Genomic DNA, 13559 nt, shown 5'->3' on the forward strand with positions numbered 1-13559 from the left:
ATGTTCATATCCCCAAGCAGGATTTATTCCCCAACCAGAGCTCGCGCCTAGATTTGATCGTCTCCAGCAGATTTCTGATCCATCTTTGCCAGCTCGCAGTCGTGACCCTTGATCACTCATCTTGTCCTCCCTGCAGAGTTCTATACCCTCTCCAGGACTTCTTCAGCAATTCAGTGCTCATTTGTTGCCTCCCTAAGCAACGTTCGGATCATGCATCATTTGCATAGCATTCTCAAAAGCGTGTAGCGTCTTCCTTCTCGGGAGCGTTATTCTATAAACATTCATACATGCATCATCCATAAATCATATCATATCTGTTTCTTTCTGCAGGACAGTTATCCAGATTCAAATGCTCCCTAGAGAGCAATATTCGCCTAGTCATTACAGGCGCTTATCCTGATGTTTTGAATCAGAAGAGGATTGTTCTACTTATTTTCTGGCATAGCTCAGATCAGTTCAAAGACATTCCTATTCCCGATGCCCCCAGATCGGTGGAAGATATTTGTTCCTATCCTGATATCCAGCTCAGTTGAAGGAACCGCCTCCGGATCTCTATAGATCTTCCGAAGGAGCAAGCCCTCTGATACATCAGATCAGTTGGAAATATCTACTCCCTGACGATTTAGTTCGTTCAGAAGAAGAAACTCGTTTGCCCAGTCCTGATACCTTACTATCAGTTGAGGACGTTTTCTTTACCCGGCGTACACAGTTCGGAAGAAACATCCGTTCCTATCCTAATATCCAGTTTCAGATTAGTTGAAGGAACCGCCTCCGGATCTCCCGTGATCTTACTAAGGAGCAAGCCACTGATATCATCAGATCAGATGGAGATGTTTGCCTGATTGACTTTTTCATTCAGATGAAGATTGTCCTACTTATTTTCTGGCATCATGTCCAGATCAGTTTAAAGGCATTCTTTCCCCGGCGTACACAGTTCGGAAGAGATATTGTTCCTATCCTGATTACCAGTTCAGTTGAAGGAGCCGCCTCCGGATCCCCGTGGTCTTACGAAGGAGCTAGCCGCTAATTCCCAGATTAGTTGGAATATCTACCTGATGATTTAATTGCATCAGAAGAGATGTCTGCCCAGATTCCCAGATCATGATTCCCAGATCAGAGATACCTATTACCCGTTGATGTCCGATTCAACCGATGTATCTCCTTCGATTCCCAGATCGACCTAAGACATCTATCCCGATGCATGTTCGGAGACATCTGCCACGCCTGATACTCAGATCAGTCGAGATGTTCCTTCTCTTGATGCCCAGATCATTTGAAGTGTTTCCCCTGCCTGTGGGTGCCCGTTCCCTCTTATCACAAGTTGGAGCATATTTATTATCCCGATCAATTGAAGTTTTTTCCCCCTGCTTGCGGGGTGGTACATTCCTTCTTATTGCAAGATGGAATCTTCTATTGATCAAGAGCGCAAATTTTCGAGTTCATTCTGGTATTCAATCTCCTTCCACCTCAACGGTTCGAAACGTGCGTTTCTCACTCGTTGAGTTCAAGAAGTTTGAATAGGGGCAGCTGTTGCACCCCAAAATTTGCCCTCTTTAGTTGAGCTATAAGTTACGAATGGCGTTTATTTCGTCATTTGAAAATCGAAGAAAAATAATAGAGTTTTCTTTAGAGTTACAAGTTGAGGACTATGTTTCAAGGTGTCCTTTGGGGTCATAAATCAAGTTGTTTGTTATTATGCTTGTGTACATCTATGGGGATGTCATGTGTGCTCGTTGCTTGAGTTTGAAGACATAGATTACGGTTGTGCAAGACAAAATGATTTGGATTCGGAAGATTCAAGGAATTCAAAGTTCAAATTGATGTTCAAGATTAATTGATTGGATCCAAGTTCTTAGGTAAACGAGTTGTCAAGAATTAATTCGAGCTTGCTATGAGTGAAAAGATTAATTGATTGGATCCAAGTTCTTAGGTAAACGAGTTGTCAAGAATTAATTCGAGCTTGCTATGAGTGAAAGATTGAATTATGTTTTGACATACAATTTTCACAATCTAAGTCATGTATTATCATTCAAGGTCTTACATGGAAAAGCAAAGGTACAAAGTTGTTTTGATTCAAAATTCTATATGTCCAAAGGTGAAACTCCTTCAAATTCATTACAAAATATCCATACAACATCATCATTCCATCAGTCCAATACAAATCGTCCAAAAGAATGTTTACAAAATTACAACATTTGATCAATAATCTGAATGTAATTCTTGGTCGGTCATCTTCACCCATCTTCAGCTTCATGTACCTTCATTCGTGTTTAGTTCCTTCCAATGGACTTGCCATATATCTCCTCCCAGTAACTGTAATTATCCTGCAACAATAAAGCAAAACAGCCTGCTGCACCTATCAGAATAAAACCGCACTTGCAGCTAACAAATCCTCACATCAAAAACTTGCTGCACATCAATAAATAAATCGAACCGGTTTCGGTTCGAACAAAAAAATTAATATGAGAACCGAAGGATAACAGAAGAAAAAACCGGTTCAGCATGGTTCGCATAATTCTATCAGATGGATATAACAAAAACTCAAAAACGGAACAACAGAAAAACTCAGAAAAAGACTCACCGAGAAAAAAAAAGAAGATAATTGAAAGTGTAACAAACTTTCTCTCTGAATCTACAACCTCTCTGCACCTTCTTCATCTTCTTCAACAATCACAAATTCAATAACAGAAAATGAAAAAAGCGTAACAAAACTTCATCTCTCTGAACCAATTCTCATCTTCATCCTCTACACCATCTCTTTCTCTTCGACCGGTAATGAACTCTTCGAACCTTTCAATCTTCTTCACTACAAACTTCATATAACAGAATTCTTCTTCGGGAACCTTCATCAACTTCACCTTCGATTTAGTCTGCAAGAAATCTCCAAGAACCTTCATCAAACTCATCTGAAAAACTCTCGATCCAAGCTTCTCCACAACCTCACCGATTCTCCACACTTCTTCTTTCAATCAATCTTCTCCAATCTCCAATCACCATAGAATCAGCCTCAATCCATTCAACCTTCACTCTGAAAATTCATAAGGATTCCTCACGCTTCAATCGGCAAGAACCTGGTTAACTCGGTCTTCCTATAAGCTTCATCGCAACTGCAATTCCAACGGATATTCAATCATCATCATTAGTTCGTCATCAATCTCGCCAATCATAGATCAATAACAGTGGAGAACGACGACACCGCAGCAACCTTGATAATTAAGAAGAAGAAAAGAAGCATAGATGGTGAAGCGTCCATACCTGAGGAATCTGAAGCTTGTTCTCAGGATTTCCTCGCTTTGATTCGCGTCTGAAAGAGGTTGAGAGATTGCGAGCGGCGCTGAGTTCTTAAGGGGAGAGAAGAGATGATGTAGTCACGTATTTTTGTCCACGGCGGCGGAGGAAGATCTCGACGGAGATGAAACACATCGGAGAGACTTGAGACGAAAGGCGATGCGGATTTGCTTCGATTGTTCATGGCTGATATCGAGAGCGATGAGCTCGGAGAGATGAACGGCGCGAGTACACCTTTGTTTGATTGGAAGTATTGAACAGAGGAGTGAAGCTCCGGTGCCGTTTCCGTGCGCCGTCGTCGCCGATTTGAACATCAAGGAGGAAGAAGGCTCGTTCACGTAAAGTCCAATAGCCACAAGTGTACGAACCCTAATCCCTTTTTGATTCTGTTTTGTGTTAACTGTGATATTAGTCTGAGTAAATGCTGTTAATTAGGACTAATTGAGAACTTAATCTGAATATTAACATGTTGATTAACTATGGAATAGAATAAATGTGAAACAAAATCGTGATGGATCAATAAGCTTCGGGCCTAATACATTCATGTAATTCACACCCCACTCAGCCCAGTGCACCACCGTTTTTGGTGGCTAACATTGTAACAAAAAAAACTCTCTCATGGACCATCAGCAATGGGCCTGCGCCCTAGCTTCTCTTCACATCATAATTGCTCCATGAACCCCCCTGTATACATAGTTTTCTATTTTAAATTTGGTTTTCTTATCTAGTTTGTTCTCTATTTTTTGTTATAACAAAATATAAAATCATTGAGTTTTGTTGGTTTTTTTAGCATTATAAAAAATGAATAAAAACATGTAATATTTTCTAGTTAGAATTAAATGTTTTGTTATAATGTTTAGTTTTAATTCTTTTATAAAATGCCATGGAAAATATTATGCTTGATTAGATTCCTTGCATTGATTTTAGATAATAAAAAACATGTTTTCCTTGTTAGAACTTAGATGCTTTTGTTACATAGTTTTGTTCTATTATTGTTTAGATGAAAATGTCATAAAAAACAGTTTAATTTTGTTTAGATTTTATTTTAGAATTTACTTAGAATTTAATTGCTAGTATTTTCTATGGCGGGTGCGTGCCTCCTTGTTATTACTGATTCAGTTGTTGAGATGTGCGAGGTACTTCGAGAGAGCCTTCGATTACGATTCGACTTGTCTCGTGTTCCACTTTATTTGTGGGACACGAATTCGCTTCCGGTGCGATTGATTTGCATCGTGTTCCACTTTATTTGTGGGACACGAACTTATGCCCGATGCGATTCACCTGATCTCTCATTCATTGAGATGTATATTCCTGTATCGTCTGGCTTGTGTTTCTCTTGCAGGTTGCTTGTGTGGTTGTGTTTGATACGCACCACATAGCGGTTGTGATTTATTTTCACACCGCAACGCTTTGACGCTTATGCTGGACTCCCGGCTTTGTTGGATGTTAGATTACGTGAAGTTTCTTCTTTGCTTGCGTTGCTAGCTCACTGCGGATTTGCTATCCGCTCGGTATTGTCTCCTGGTCCCTTTTACCGTTTTCTCGCATCATCCTTTAACATGAGAAGTAGGACTTAGACATGCATCTGGCCAAGCCCTCGAAAGAGGCTCTGTTTTTGTTGGTGTGTTTACATTTGTGCTTTGAGGCAGGGAGTCACGGTGTAATAAGTCCTATATGGCACTCCGTTAAGTCCTCATGAAAGGCATGCGGTCAAGGGTTCGTAATCAACCCCCGCCCAGTCTCATCGAGTCTGTTTGGTATGCGCACGCTACGCGTTGCTCGCTTCCGAACCAGCACAAGATCTTGTTATCGAGTATGTCAGGAAAAGGGTTCATGTAGCCGGACCCCCGCCTTTCTTATAGCTCGCGTCGCTCGACGTTGATGCTCGGTGTACGCACGCACCGTTTTCCTTTACGATCTGTGACGGCTTGGTTGCTGAGAGGGGTCCGCCCTCTTGTCTATGGCCCGATCATTTTCGCGAGGTCTAATGCTTGGTTGACTTGGGTTGAGCTGCTCCCTTTGGCTATGGCGGGACCGCTTTTCTACCACTCGGTCAGTACCGTTGGTTTGTTTGCTTCACGAGCGGAGCTCGTTTGTGTGATATTATTGTGTGCTTCCCCTTTTTCTCGTAGGTTGCTAGTTTAGTTAGACTTGTACCCTTTGTATGATAACATTAGGTAGCAAGCTTTACCCCTTAGCTTAGGTTTTCCTCATGCATTCTTTTAAAACACAAACCACACTCTTTGATTTTCTTTTCTTAAGAGCTTGTTATTTCCGCTCCATTCCCAGCATAAGTCTCCAAAGGTCGAGCAGCGGAGTGTGAATGTAACTCGTTCACCTAAAAAATACAAAACAAACAGAAATTAGTTAGCCGAGCTACGGTAGCTCTGATTCTGCAAAACAGATACGTAGGCAGCGGGGTAGGGCCCGTGCGAGCATAACTCTTTCTTTTCCCTACATTCTGCATTCATTTTAGTCCAGATTAGCGCATTTTGCTTACACACCCATAGGTTTAGACACAGGCGTGGATACCATCGAGTACGATGGGCGCGAGGGGTGCTAGTACCTTCCCCTCGCGTAACCGACTCCCTTACCCTTTTTCTCTGGTCGTGAGACCGTTGTTTTGTTTTGTGGTTTGCTGGCATTCCCTTCCTTTTCAGGATAAATATGTTAGTGGCGACTCTGTTAATTTTCGCGGTAGCGACACTGGGGAATAGTGATAACAAAACTGTAAATTATTATGCTCCTAAGGCTTGAGAGGGTTTAGGTTTTGGCGAATCATTTAGGGTTTTGGCGAATTTTTTTAGGGTTTGGCTAATTTGCCAAAATTAGGGTTTTGGATTAGGATTTAGGTTTTTCTTTTCTTTTTATATTTAAATATTTAAATTTATTTGTTTATTTATTTATTTGCAATCTTATTTATTCACTGCAATTTATTTATTTACCGCAATTCAATTAAATGTTTATTTATTTGAATATGTGTTATTTCATTGCTTTTTTTTTGGGATATAAATTGTTGTTAAACCTAAGCGTGGGAATTATATTTAAGACCAGAGGAGAATTACATCGCCTACGAGTCTTATTATAATTCCACTTAGAGTGGGTTGAATATCCGGAAGTTTCTGATACGAAGCTTGACTTTGTTGCGGGCAGGACTTGGTATTTAGCTGATCTTTCTGGGAACCTACCCCTAAAACTCGAACCTCATGGATAAATGAGCTGTTCTAAAATCCAAAGAGACAAAAAGTCTCGGCGGCTACGAACGACCCCATGAGACCTTCTAGAACATACCAATGGGAAGGGTAGGCACCAAAAGCCGTTACGTCGAACCTATGAATCTAGGGCTTATGTGCTTACGTGCTTATTATATATGTGCAATTTATATACTGCGAATGTCTTGCATTTTATGCAGGTATTCCTACGCGTTCCCTGGCCTGCAGGGACTCTATTTCCAAGACCATGTCCTTCCCACGAAGGGCATCTACATTTATGCACGTTGATTGCCCTCACGATGGCCATGAGACTTAGTGACTGTCATGAACAGTCACCCCGCGCCTGCATCTACGCACTCCCTAACCTGTAGGGAGTTTCCTTTTATATCTTTGTACTCTTACAACTATGTGTCCTTCCCACGAAGGACATCTTCGTTTACGCACGTCAATTGGCCTCTCGATGGCCATGCGATCTAGTGACTGTCTTGAACGGTCACCTCGTGCTTACATCTACGCAGTCCCTAGCCTATAGGGACTCTATTTCTAAAATCGCATCCTTCGTACGAAGGACATCTTTGTTAGCATACGTCAATTGGCCTCTCGATGGCCATGCGATTCAGTGACTATCTTGAACGGTCACCCCGTGCTTACATATATGCATTCCCTAGCCTATAGGGATTCTGTTTCTAAAAATCACATCCCTCATATGGAGGACAACTTCATTAGCATACGTTCAATTGGCCTCTCGATGACTATGAGATTTAGTGACTGTCCTGAACGGTCACTCCGTGCTTGTTTCCGCGCACCCTCTAACTTGTAGGGTTTGGATTCCCATCTATACATCCTTAATCCCTAGCTTGTAGGGATTTCACTTCATTCAATATCGTCCTTAGATAGGTTGTGTTCCACATAGAGAACCTTTCCACGAGGGACAACTTCATTAGTACACGTCGAACGGCTTCTCGATGGCCATGAGACTTGGTGACTGTCTTGAACGGTCACCAGCCGCTACCTTCCACGTACTCCCTAATCTAAGGGATTCCCATTGGCGTACCATAACATCAAGCTTTCACATATTTCACTAGGGTCTAATGTCGCCTCTAAGGCTATCCCTAGGATTATACGTCACACGTCTGCATTGCATACAAGGAGTTATAATACAAGGAGTCTCTCGCATACCCATGCATTCACATTTTCATGCATTCATACATTTACATTTGCATTTATATCTTCACCCGCATCCATACTTGCCGTGCTAGCCGGTTTCCCAAAATTCCCAAAGAAAACAAACTATGGAGAAAGGAGGATAAATCATTGGGAATGAGTTTGAAAAAAAGGGATGTCTTTCACCACGCCAGCCGCATGTCCACGCCTTGTCGTAATAGGATTATAAATACAACAGGGGTTATCGTCGAACAAGGATTAGTTCAACAAAGAAGTTCCCTCATAGGTACACTCAAGGGGTATCTAGTCATAAAGGGGTTCGTCTTAGAACCTATCAAATTTACAAGGACGCTCTACGATAACCTGGGGGCAAGGATTAGTCCGACAGGGGCAATATCCTGAATAAAGATGCATGACTACGATGGAGGGAATACGACATATGTCAACTCCACACCAAGGGGCAAAAAGGTCATAGGTTTATTTATCAATCTACAAACTCTGAAGGTTGCAAATGGTGTGATACTATCCTTAGGAAGAGCAAAAGAGGTTCAGTCAAAGGAAACTCATGAAGTTCCGATACGACGAAAACCCACCGCTAACAATTTATTCCCGACAGGTTTGACGTGCCCAAGGAGAATTCGAGGTTACCCTTTACTTCTACAAGTCTAAGAACTAAGGAGTGAAACAAGGTCAATGGATCTACAAAGGAGATTGTCCCTAGGATCAATAGGTGTTTATCATGTCAGAATTTCAATCCCTACGATCGTCAAGTGTTACTCAGGATAAAAGTTGTACCTTCGGATTAGCAACTCTAATGAGATGACCATGCAGGTTTTTGGAGTCAATTCATTTAGCTCATTACTACGAATTTCCACTCGCGCACTCCTATGCAATTTTCAATTTCAAAGTTAGGATTATTAACAAACTTAAGGGAGAATGACGAATACAAATAACTAAGCCTCGCTAAACGTATGCTTTCAAGGTAAAACCGAACCGACGATGTACAGGCATTGTTTCCATCCCTAAAATAGTGGAGATATAAGGATGTTAATCCCTCGTCACCCCCTCGAGCCAGGAGTTGGAGTTTTTTTCTACTTTTCAAATAAACCTGATTTCAACCAGGGGCGGGGTAGATTGCAACTAATTCAACGGTGCATTTTGGTTGTCAAGAGAATCAGTCAATTCAAGTAAGGATTCAAGGAAAGTTTCAAGCATGAGGATCAAGCAAAGTTTCAAGCCATCTTCTTCCTCACATCCATCCAAGATTAAGGAAGCAATGGAGATAACATTCACAACATCGTCTTCCTCAATACATCATTCAAGATCGAAGACGTATCAAAGTCGAAGCTTACAAATCAAAGTCAACATGGCAGTCACAACATTCAAGATCCAAGGATCAATATTCCAAAAGGAGCATCCAAAAGAAAAAAAGGAGAAAAGCGCCCGCTAAGTCAAAATAGAAAATTTCATAAAAGAAAACAAAAATGACTTAGGCAAAAATTAGGGCATCCCGATGGATCAAATTCAAAGGAATTGGTTCATGCAAAAATAAGGGATAAAAACAAAACAAAGGCGAAATACAAAGGAAAAACTTGTGACTGCTAAATCATCGAAGCTTCCCATTAATGCTTGGATCTCTACAACATTTTTCATCGGTGCTTGGATCTCTACTAAGGCTTCTGCTCAATATCGAAACTGAAACGATTCTCTTGCAAACAAAATGCAATCATTGGATTAGGCGAATTCTTAGGATTCGAAGAACATCAAGGAGAAAGGGGTGGGTTAAACCATGAACCAAGGCCAAGTTATAACATTCGAAAGTCCTAATTGAGGCATGGTTAACTACGAAAGCATATTAAGCAGGATTTTGTTATACCGACTCCTATGTTTGTTAAAACTATTTCTAACCACTACGCTTCTTCAAATATTCGTTTCTAATCATCAAGTCCTAATTCATAACAGCCTGCATACGCGTCGCATTGGAGTTACTTCTCAAAGGGTACAACGTCATCTACGAATATACACTTAGCATAAAGGGAATATCGAAATTGGTTAATTCTAGGTGATCACTTCTAACAAAGACCTTTGCATGGGGGGAACCACATCTAGAGGTTTCTCCTAAACAGGGGCAAAATTTCAAGGATCACAGGGGCATGCAATCAAACATCCTATTCACTAGGGGCATTCTTCCTAAGGTTCAATCGACTTGGGGCACATCTCGAAGCAATAACAAACAGGGGCATGTCTAACATGGGGAGAATTCAAATTCAAAAGGATAGAACACTATGGATAGCCCTCCATATCCTGGAGATCAAGGGCATACCCTCTAATCTAAACGTCGAAGCATATGACAAGGTTATTTCTCGGGGCACTTCCTTCACGGCTTGGAAATCATAGGCACCTTTTCTCCACTAAACATTGGGGCATTGGATATCAAATCCATAAGGTGTGGAGAATCTCCAAAGGTTAAAGGTGTGGAGAACCTCCAAAGGTTAAAGGCGTGGAGTATTTCACAAAATCAAACTGGGGCAAGGCGCACAGCATAAGGAAAAGGCATTCTCACACTTTACAACATTGAACAAAATTTTCTCCTAATTACGATCTTCAAAATTCAAGAAAACAAGGATCGGGAAGTCGCGCTAGCATCACACCCCACCTTATCAAACAAACCTACAACTCCAATGAGCCATATACGCTTTGGTTATCAACAACCTATCATTGGAGAATCATGCAAATACATATAAATCATGCATTACATACATTGGTTGATACATTACACCATACCTTTTTCAGGTAGTCTTCTCTAAGACTAATCTCACGATCCTTTCTAGGAGCCTTTTCAGGTAGTCTTCTTTAAGACAAACCTTATGATCCTTTTCAGGAACCTCTTCAAGTAGTCTTCTATAAGACATTCTAAGAACCTTTCTAGGTAGTCTTTTTAAGAAATTCCTTTTCTAAGAACATTTCTAGGTAATATTCTCTAAGACAATCATCGTCCTTCCCAAGAACCTTTTTAGGTAGCCTTTTTTAAGACATCTTTCAGCCTTTGTAGGTAGTCTTTTTAAGACATCTCTCAGCCTCTCCAGGTGGTCTTCTTTAAGACAAATTTCTATCCTTGCTAAGAACCTTTTTAGGTAGTCCTTCTTAAAGACATCTTTCAGCCTTTTCAGGTAGTCGTCTTTAAAGACATTCCTCACTCCTTGCTAAGAACATTTTTAGGTAGTCCTTCCTAAGACATCTTTCAGCCTTTTCAGGTAGTCGTCTTTAAAGACATTCCTCATTCGTTGCTAAGAACCTTTTCAGGTAGTCTTCTTTAAGACAAATAATTTTATCCTTTCTAGGAACCTCTTCAGGTAGTCTTATAGAAGACATTACTTCGTTCCACTCGTTACATCAATCAACATATACATAAGCATAAGCATTATCCATATACATTACAAAGCCAGCATAAGCATAGTCGTGGTGTAGGTGCAAATACGGTTTAAACAAATTCAATAAGGAGATAAAATCTTGGGATCGACACCAGCATCAGCATACATACGTACGCATTAGCATATGCATATCATCTAGTGCATTCACATACTACAAAAGCCCAGTTTCCAACCCTCGTGTTGTGATAGGTGTGTTTTCCGACTCTCGTGTCGTGAGTTTCCAACCCTCGTGTTGTGATAGGTGTGTTTTCCGACCCACGTGTCGTGAGTTTCCAACCCTCGTGTTATGATTTATCTATTTTCCGACCCACGTGTCGTGAGTTTCCAACCCTCGTGTTGTGATTGAGGTGTTTTCCGACCCTCGAGTCGTGAATGTCCGACCCTCGAGTCGTGAGTTTCTAAACATATCGTTTCCTTTTCGACCCTCGAGTCGTGAATATTTGACATGCTATTTTCTCCGACCCTCGAGTCGTGAGTCTCCAAACAGGTGAATTTTTTTCATGCAGGTACGCTTGTCAGAACCATGGCAGGCAATTCCTTTGATACAGGTGAAATTTGTCCGAACCAGGGCAAATGATCCAAATGGTGCAGGTGAAATTTGTCTGAACCAGGGCAAATGATCCAAATGGTGTAGGTGAAATTTGTCCAAACCAGGGAAAATGATCCAAATGGTGTAGGTGAAATTTGTCCGAACCAGGGCAAATGATCCAAATGGTGTAGGTGAAATTTGTCCGAACCAGGGAAAATGATCCAAATGGTGTTGGTGAAATTTGTCCGAGCCAGGGCAAATGATCCAAATGGTGCAGGTGAAATTTGTCCGAACCAGGGCAAATGATCCAAATGGTGTAGGTGAAATTTGTCCGAACCAGGGCAAATGATCAAAATGGTGTAGGTGAAATTTGTCCGAACCAGGGCAAATGATCCAAATGGTGTAGGTGAAATTTGTCCGAGCCAGGGCAAATGATCCAAATGGTGCAGGTGAAATTTGTCTGAACAAGGGCAGATGATCCAAATGGTGCAGGTGAGCTTGTCAGAACTATGACAAGTAATCCTATTGGTGCAGGTGAACTTGCTAGAGCTATAGCAAATGATCCTTTTGGGGTTCACAAACTACGGAAACTTACTAGAACTTTAGTAAGTGGGGTTCACAAACTACGGAAACTTACTAGAACTATAGTAAGTGGGGTTCACAAACTACGAAAGCTTGCTAGCGCTATAGCAAGTTAACTATCTTCTACACAACAAACTGCGAGTTGTCGCTATTGATAGTTATGTTTACCCATCACGTTAGTCCCTCGGCAGTGATCAAAGGGTTCTACAAAGGGGTTCTTCAATGGGGTTTATCACGTTAGTCCCTCGGTAATGATCTTCTTTAAGACTACAAAGGGTTTCACAAAGGGTTTTACAACAGGGTGTTACAAAGGGTTCTTCAAACGGGTTGATGCATCACGTTAGTCCCTCGGCAGTGATCTTCTTCGAAAAATAAAGGGTTTTACAAAGGGTTTCTCAATTGGGTTTATCACGTTAGTCCCTCGGCAGTGATATTCTCCAAAACTTCATCAATAACAAGCAAGGGTGGTATTTTTCTTTTTTAAAAGTTACTAACATACTTCGACTAACATAACTAACAGTCATGCATCATTCAACTGCATACCTCATCCATACATAATGCATAATACATATATTGCTCTCATTTATTTTGAGAAGCTCACTGCATCATACATCGCATGCATCATAACATCACATAAAATTCAGGTTGCCTTTTTAGGCCGTGCTACAATCAAAACCACCTCGGTCCTTCCAAAAGGCGTTTGCTCCACATTCTGAAAAATGGTATTCATCTTGGGTGGCATCTTTAAGCCCATCTCCCACAGAACTTCTTCCCAACAAACACAAATTTCAGGGCATTCTCAGTGTTCAATCATCTTCTACCTTTAGATCACGATAGGCAGACGTGCCTATCTGACTCTTTAGGTTTAAGAAGATTGAACAGGGGCAGCTGTCATACCCCAAAATTTGACCTCCTCTGTTCATCTTTAATAGCTCAAGGTTCAAGGGTTTATTCAAGCAACATTCTCCTAATCTGTTACAAGTCGGGCGATTTTGAAGAAATGCATTGAATACAAATTGAGCAATCTTGTATATTCTCCAAATGGGCCCATATTTCTTGATCCAAACTAGATTCTATCCTTGGTAGAAGTCTCTTGGCCCAATCCCATGCCTTTTTATTATTTATTTTACTTATTTTGATTTAATTCATTTTAAGTTCAATTTAATTAGAATAATTAATGGAAAATTAAATATTTGGTTTTAAATCTATTGTGGGATCAAAATATCAAGATTATATTAGCATAATATCATGGAAATCGTGATTAAGAGAGATTGTAAAGAAAAAATGGAATTAGAACCAAAATTGCAAAGTTTACATTCTTTGATTTTTAATCAAATATCAATAACCAAAATC

At 40.7% G+C, this 13559-nt stretch overlaps 1 long non-coding RNA gene across 1 annotated transcript; it reads right to left on the reverse strand.

The window, feature by feature from the left end:
* Nucleotides 1-2086: 2086 nt before the first annotated feature.
* On the reverse strand, nucleotides 2087-3898 carry LOC131622815 (uncharacterized). Its single transcript, XR_009290020.1, has 3 exons — nucleotides 3256-3898; nucleotides 2582-3107; nucleotides 2087-2409 (listed from the first exon to the last, which is right to left on the reverse strand). It is a non-coding gene; the product is annotated as an uncharacterized LOC131622815 (long non-coding RNA).
* Between the last annotated feature and the right edge of the window lie 9661 nt (nucleotides 3899-13559).

Source organism: Vicia villosa, unplaced genomic scaffold, assembly GCF_029867415.1.
Source record: "Vicia villosa cultivar HV-30 ecotype Madison, WI unplaced genomic scaffold, Vvil1.0 ctg.000044F_1_1, whole genome shotgun sequence".
NCBI lineage: Eukaryota > Viridiplantae > Streptophyta > Magnoliopsida > Fabales > Fabaceae > Vicia > Vicia villosa.